The sequence below is a fragment of the Columba livia genome, chromosome 2, assembly GCF_036013475.1.
Source record: "Columba livia isolate bColLiv1 breed racing homer chromosome 2, bColLiv1.pat.W.v2, whole genome shotgun sequence".
Lineage (NCBI taxonomy): Eukaryota > Metazoa > Chordata > Aves > Columbiformes > Columbidae > Columba > Columba livia.
Genome location: NC_088603.1, coordinates 33,249,251 through 33,257,740, shown reverse-complemented (window position 1 = coordinate 33,257,740; position 8,490 = coordinate 33,249,251).

The following is an 8,490-nucleotide window of genomic DNA, read 5'->3' as shown; positions in this document are numbered from 1 at the left end:
TACTGATACAGTTGAAAGGATACTCATTCCACTTACCAGCTGTAGGAAAAAAAAATAATTCTATTTTTCCAAATATGAACAGCTGACATCTACATCAATAGTGTGAAGGCTGGGCACTGAGATCCATTTTAATCTAAATAAGCATGTATTGTCCTTGATGCTCTTATTTCTGATTCACACTGCTGTAAAAGCAGATGCTGGCTCAGATTCCCTCAGAGATATTCAGCTGTTATTTACCAGGTCAAGTAACACTTTTCCTGAAGGGGGTTACTTATTGTACTTTGTGTGTAGGACTTAGCTGTATTTTTAAATATTTTGGGCTATGCTTGACTTCTCATAGGACCTCAGCCTATGAGAAACACTCATGTTCAGAATTTACAACAAGGAACAGTTCTTATTGCAAACCATGCAGAAAAGTGCAAATAATATCTTTTAAATCTTTGTCTTGCACAATCTTCAATATATTTTTGTTGCATTAGGACAAATGTCTTTCCCTTCAAATGGTCTGGGGAGGTATGAAGGACAGTGGAGCAGGTCAAATTCAGCAGAAAATTTACATCATAGAATCACAGAATGTCCAGAGTTGGAAGGGATCCACAAGGATCATTGAGTCTGGCTCCTGTACCTGCATATGACTATGCCCCTTTCACACCGTGTGTCTGAGGGCATTGTCCAATCATTTCTTGAACACTGTGACTGCCTTCCTGAGGAGCCCGTTGCAGTGCTCCACCACCCTTTTGGTGAAGAATCTTTCTCTAATGTCCAACCTAAACCTTCCTGTCATTCCCCTGGGTTCTATCATTGGTCACCAGAGAGAAGAGATCAGCACCTGCCCCTCCTCTTCCCCTAGTGAGGAAGCTGTAGCTGCCATGAGGTTTCCCCTCAGTCTCCTCCAGGCTGAACAAACCAAGTGACTTTAGCTGCTCCTCATCTGGTGTTTGCTTTTAAACCCTTCACCAACTTTGTGGCCGTCTTCTGGACACTCTCCAGTAGCTTTACATCTTTTTTATCCTGTGGCGTCCAGAACTGCACACAGTGCTCCAGGTGAGGCCGCACCAGTGCAGAGCAGAGCAGGACAAGCACCTCCCTCGCCCAGCTGGCAATGCTGTGCTGGATGCACCCAGGACACGGTTGGCCCTCTTGGCTGCCAGGGCACACTGTTGGCTCATGTTCAACTTGCTGTCGACCAGAACCCCCAGATCCCTGTTCATGGAGCTGTTCTCCAGCCTGTTGTTCCCCAGTCTGTATGTACAGCCAGGGTTGCTGTGTGCCAGGTGCAAAATCCAGCACTTGCCCTTGTTAAACTTCATGCAGTTGGTGATTGCCCAGTTCTCTAATTTTTCCAGATCCCTCTACAGGGCCTCTGTGCCCTTGAGAGTGTCAACAGCTCCTCCTAATCTTGTGTCATCAGCAAACTTACTTAGCATTCCATCAAGTCCTGCATACAATTAATTTATGAAGACATTAAAGAGTGCTGGTCCTAAGATGGATCCCTGTAGAACCCCACTAGTGACTGCTTGCCAGCCTGACATAACCCCCAAGTGAAGCAAGTCTTTCCCCTTGTGAACTTGTGCTGGCTGGGACAAATGACTACATTGTCTTTCAGATGTTTTTCAATAACTCCTAGAATATTCTCCATAATTTTGCCAGCCACAGAAGTAGTAAGCCATAATCACAAATAGTCATATTTATACCAAAATTTTCCTTGAGAGTGTGATTTTGAAGATAGAGGGAAAAGAGAGTAAAATGGTTTAAGACATTTTTAATCCTTTCAGATCTCTGTCTCAGTCAGACTAAGGGGTAAAAGGAGCTTTCTTTTAGTTTAAAAGCTTAGAAATATCTAAAAACAGACTGGTATTAGACTATCATATCATTGTACATGTTACTGCACAATCTGCCTAAAATGATTCCAGCCAGCTTTCCTTTCCTGTATCAAAGTGATATCTTTAGCTCCACTGTAAACTTCCAACAAGTTCCACGAAGCTGTTCTACATGCATCTTGAGACAAATTTTGAAGAATACTTTTAGAACTTGTACAAGGGTTTGCCAGGCAGACTCACAGTCTGTACGGGGAGCTGGGGAAAATGAAAAAAAAGCAGCATGTTTTTGGTAAAACATAATTTGATTGGAATGAAGATGCTAAGATGCTAAACCAAACCTAGTTCAGTATCATCTGTCTGAGGAACATTGAGTGAACTTGGAAAGCCTGCTCAGGAAGGCCGTTTTTCCCCCTGAAGTTATGAAGACGAGATTCAGTGTGCTGAAGGAAAAGAGGGAACTGAATGAGATTAATCAGTAGCTGGAATTTCAGCAGAAAGTTGTGTACCTGGAGAGACTTGTTCGGCTATGGAAGTGTTGTTTTGCTTCAGAAAGAAGCAGCTTTGATTTGGAGCAAAAAGTCCAGAGGGCCAAAGTCTCTCTTGTGATCTCTACAAAGAAGTGAAAGAAACTTTGAAGACACAGGGTATACACATCTACTTCTGCCAGAGAGCTAACAATAAGCTGTGCAGAGCAGCCTCGCAATTGCTCTGTGATTCCCTCAAACAACCCCGGAGCACATACAAAATTGGCAATTTGTTTGGTTTTTCCCCTTGAATAACATTTGATTTGCTGTAAGGTGTTCTTTATGTCCTTTAACCACCGAGTCACAGCAGGCTGCTTTAATGATTTCCACATCAGCCTAATTTTGCTTTGCAATCAGCAAAAGTTTTTGTTGGTGGTGGTTTTCTTTTTTTTTTTTTTTTTTTTATTTTGTTTTGTTTTGTTTTGCTTTGTTTTGTTTTTTTCCAGTGATCCTTTCTGAAACCCGGTTTTAATCCTGTCATAAACTGCAACATGTGTCCCTCTAAAAATAAAGGCTGCTATGGTATATTAAACAGGCTGACCATGTACATTAATTTAAAACAACTCTGCATCCATAGAAATAGCTGTTTTAATGAACTCCATAATTTGCAATGGGAACACACTAGGAAGGTGGGCAGGAAGAAGGACCCCAAGCACAACTGAAAAATCCTTGAACTACAAAATGTCACTACAGAGCTGCATATAATTCCACTGATATAAAGCAGGGATATGAGTCAACACAACTTCGCTTTGTACCCCTAAGAAAGCAGATATAGATTTAAAATGAGCTAAGAGACATCAGGATTTCCTGCTCTCTTTTTCACATACCATTACTAGTAGTGAGTGTGAGACACATTCAGTGATGTAACTGGGACCAAAAACTTGAGCAGCTCCCCTCCCACATCATTAGGTGAACCCTTTTTTCTCTCCCCCCCCGACTTCATGCCAGTTCAAGCTAGGAGGCCACGTCTTACATCTTCCCTTATCATTTCTGTTAAAATACAGCTGCATCCTTTAAAATGTTTTGTACTGAAATTTTTCTTGCCTTCACTGCCCAGAGAAAGCAAACACAGATCATTGTCTTCATTTTACAGAGAGACTGCAAAGGAGGCAAATCTAAATCTAAACCATGAACTCCAAACATCCAGACTGACAGTATTAAATTCCTGTGGTTTTCTACACTTACTGATATTGCTGTCTTCTCCCCTAAATCCAAGTATAAACTCCAGGAATGCTGACAGCTAATATGTTTCTGAGGACAATTTATTAACTGTGTAGCGCCCTGAAAACATACATGTCAGAGCTCCTTTGGTAACCATTATACATAAAGGACAGCAGATTAATATTGATACCCACCCTGTGGTGGCGGCAGCAGAGATTTTGAAATGGGCCAGGATTTCTAGATCTGAACACCACAAAAGACATGGGATTCTGTATGACTGTATTTATGCAGGGGATTGTTTTGTTTCTGTTTTGTTTCTGGTTTTACTTGCTAAAAATATTGTATATAACCATTAATAACACTGTTAAGTTTATAAATTAAGACATTCAAATGTGAAGAAATACCTGAATAGAGTTTAAGACTAGAAAGCACCTTGTGACCAACTAGTTTTTCCTTCTGTACAGCACAGGACGTGATACTTCACCTGACAATTCTTGTATCCATCACATAACAGCTGGGTAAGCAGCCTGTATCTTTAGAATGAAATCTGATCTTTACTTAAAGACTTCAAAAGATGTTATCGATCGCCCTCCTTATTCCAATAAGCAAAAACTTTCCCACTTTGAAGTAATATGTTTCTATGCAGGATTTTTGGTTTTATTTCACAGACATTGGCTCTGACTATGCCATTGTCTGCTAAATTAACGAGCCTGAGAGAAACTGGGATCAAGTCATGTCTTAACCTTCTCCTGGGTGAGCTTCTTCAATTTCCTCACTGAGGGGCAGATTTCCAGACAGCAAATATGTATATACATTTTAGTTCTTTCCTAAATCCTTCTCAATTTTTCCAAGTAAACTTACTCTTTCTTTCCTGTGCATAGCAATTATATTCTCATCTCCTCTCCCTGATTGCTTTGTGCTATAAGGATTTTTAAATTGAATCAGATTTTATACTTTCTCAGCTTGCTTTCCCCAGTTTCTTCTCAGAAAAAAATGGCCTATTTTACCCCTAGGAGTAACGAGGGAAGACAAGGAATTCTTTATGTTTTATAATCTGTTTCCTTCCCTGATTTCTATCAATGGATAGGCAGCCATTCTTTGTGTGTTTGTTTCAGGCTGGTAAATTTACTTTAGCACCAACACCTAAACACCTAGGATCTTAAAATGTTTACACCACACAATAAGGAATTCTACAGAACACTCATAATCCTCAGACACAGAACCAGTTATTGTACTAATAAGGCACTCCTTGCATGGGCTAATTAGCCATGCTGACAAACCCAAATGCAGAACCACACACATACAAAGATATTGCGTCTGCACATTACAGATCATGTGCAGTATCATGCTGCATTGTACAGGCGCACCTATACTGCTTCAAACTCATACCTGGGTCTGCACAGGGAGCTCTGCTCTCTCCAGCTTTCCAAGCCAACTGTCAAACAAAGCTGAAAGACTACAAGGAGATTATATTTCCATCTGTCAGAAGAAAGACGTTTGCCTTATGTCAAATGGCTTGCTCAAGAGGGAATGACCTTTCTTCCCCCCACTTACAATATATGTTAGCTTCTTCAGAGTCCATGCTGTGGACTTCAGTCATAACGGCCTCTTGGCAAGTAATGCAGCCAGAATAAGCATCCAAAAAACAGCTTCAAGGATATATAAATACTGATTTGTTGCAATTTGTCATTCAAGAAAGTGTCGCAATATTCTCAGTTCTGTGGTAATTCTACGGCTGCAGTGATGAGCTTGTGTAGGCACAATGGAACAAATTGCATCCCTGCTGCAAGACCAGAAAATTTGGAAAAAAAAGCCTAATTCTGAGAAAAAGAGTTTAATGAGGTATTGGCATGTCGTACATCTAATGGCAGGGAAAAAAATAAAAAGGAAAAACAACTTAGGTTTGTTCATTGTATCTTTAAATTCTTCACTTTTATTTAAATGTTTTGTGTGTTCACTTTATTCTCTTATGTCATATGTTTGGGACTCATCTATGCTGTAGAGCATTATATTGAATATTTGATTTGAAAATCCCACACACATTAAAAAAAAAAGAATAATATTTAAAATTAATTGTTCACGCTTTATGAACTAAAGGGTAGTATGTACATGTATCTTGGGGCCCAACTTCTAAAATACTAAATCAATATTTCTTTTGAGGCCTATATATAAATATGTCCCTAAGGAACTACTTCCATTGAGAGCAATGGGACTAAGACTTATATTTAAAGTTAAACTTGGAGGACTGTCTCAGAAAAGGTTTATTTTGTGAATGACAGCCTGACATTGAGATTAGTCCAATGACTAGTAACTACTTTTGATTTGCAGTGGTACCATTTCTATCAGTCAATGCAAGCACAACTGATTTGTCTGCACAGTCCCCCGAGGGAGACTGCACCATCCTTCATCTTTCACGGCATCTACATTTACAGTCTGCAATTCTTGCAAGTCTTTAGGATGACCCTTTTTAATGGTTCCATCAAAAGCACTGCTCTTAACCTCCAAAAAGGTTCATGCTTGAACTCTGAAGGTTTATTTGGAAGAACTTACTTTTGATTTCAAACAAATGCATAGTCTGGGGACTTCCAGGACATTCATTGGCTCTGTCAAGGAATGGAAGCCTAACAGATGCCCACCAGCTTCCTGGCAAAGAGAAGAGTTTCTGTCAAAACAGCATATTTATTTGGAATTAAGAATCTAATTTTAAATCTCTTTCTTTGGTGACACTCATATCTTTGGCATTTACATTTCCAATGTTTATACTACTGTCTTAAGAACACTTAAGTAGAACCTTTATTTCCAAATAAAGTTTCATAACTTGGCAGGCTCATGCTCACTTTATAAATATAAGAACTTTAAATCCTTTTCCATATAAACATGTGTAATATTTCCTACCAAAAGTGTGTGACAGCCAAGAAATTTGACCATTCTCAATCCATAAATCTGTGCAAGACATTTCATACAAAATAAAGCACTGGCCCAGGCATAATTACAAATATATACATCCAGCAAAGGTAAATAAATAAATATCCTCTTAGTATGAAATAGCAGCGACTTGCCAAGAAAATTATACTGTATGTTAGAATATCCCACAGGTTCTGAAGAATACAGTGGTGGTGAAAACTGACAGAAGACCTTTTCTTTCTAAGATTGTCCACAGCTGGGCTGGAAATGAGCAAAAAGTGAGGAAAAGAAAGACACCCCAAGTTGTTCTTTCACTGGTGTGCCTGCAGCCCTGCAGGGAGGGGGCTGCCAGGGAGAGCTGTTCAGTTCCTTTTATCAGCAGCATCTGTGGAGATGGTCCAAAGATGCACAACACTGACGCAGACACATTGCCTTGTGCTCCGAGACACAGAATGAAAACAGAACAAAAAAAGAAAAAAGAAGTGTATTTTTCCAACTGACACCCTCACTACACAGTGCCACAGGAGCAGTCCCACTGATTGCACTGGGGGTGATTGCAGACGCAGGCACTACTCACCAAGAATGAGCACTGTGCTGGTTTAGCGCAGATAACTTAAATTTTTGGATAGGTCAACAGCAAGAGATTAGGAGCAGGCTTGAGCGTGGGTTTAAGTGTGCTGAACCCTGTGGCCTTTGCAGCTCCCACAAGCTTCCAGCCTGGCTGCTGCAGGCACGTTGCTTTGCAAGAACTGACCCTCAGATGTCTGTAAGTGGAGTGGGCTGCACACACTCACATCACCTCCTGCTCATCTGGCCATGAAGGAGCTGGGAGCACACCAAAGCACAAAATGTCCTCATACCACTCTTCTCCAGAGTTTGGTTTCAGCCTGGTTATTCGGTGAACTCCAGTTTGACAACAGGTCTGGTTTTTCTTAGAAAGCCTCCTATGGAAATAGTGTAACATGGACTCAAACTGAGCCTAAGAATAATTTAAGACCACATCGAGTTAAATCCCACTGATGAGTTAGTACAGCACTAAAAGGCATTAGATTCTGATAAACATTATGAGTAGTTGAAAGCTAGGCCTTGCAAGCTTGATATCTCATGTGTCTTGCTCTCAAAGTCAAAAATCGAAAGTTTATTTAGATATTTGGCTAGTCAGGGAGAAGGGTGAGCTTTGCCCCTGGAAAGGAAATAGTGCCTGCTCTCAGGATGCAGAGCTCTGAATCTTTATCTTAAATCAGGAACCTGTGAAGGAACTGGGCACTTAAAAACTCAGGCTGCCTTGAGAGGACTTCATGGTTCTACTTCTGAAATCACATCTCAACAACAAGAGCCCATTTTGCTCAGCCTGCATGCATTCAAGCCTCTATCCTAATTTCTCGGTGTGCACCAAATGTCTTGCTAAAAGTTAAACTGGAAGGCCCTCTTCTGTCAGAATGGAGCATGCATGATGTGCTGCACAGAAGAGCACACAAAGCAGCGCGGGGCTAGGAACCGCTGATTAGGACACACAGCTGGAAGCCCTGAATTTTGCTGTCAGCTTGTTGCAGTTTCTTTCAGGGTTGAATGTTGATGGTAGTGGAAGTGATTCTTTCCTCCAAGACTGCCTCAGGAAACCTGGAAGCAGAAGGGGACTACTGAAAAAAAAATCAGCATTACCCAATGCCACCTCCCGCTCCAGGAGCTGCAGGACAGTCCAGTTTTAATACCACTTGCTTTTCCTGCCCTCTCTCAGCCATGCAGCTGGGTTGTTAAAGCACTCCTTGACACTGTAGGTTTGCATCTCCTCCAGCTGGGAAGCGAATCAAAGCCACTTCCCTGCTCAGTCTTCTAACCACTGTATAAAATAAGGGCTTGTCAGCCACCTGCATTTGGGAAAACAAACAAACAAACAAACAACACACACACACACACAAACCAAAATCAAACAAAAACAAAACCACAAAAAAAACACAAACAAGCAAACAAAAAACAAAAACAAACCTACAAATGTGTGTGCAGGGGGGAGGAGCAGACAGTAGATACTATCCATGTATTTTACAAGTATTCCCATCACATCACAGATTAGGCCCCTGAGG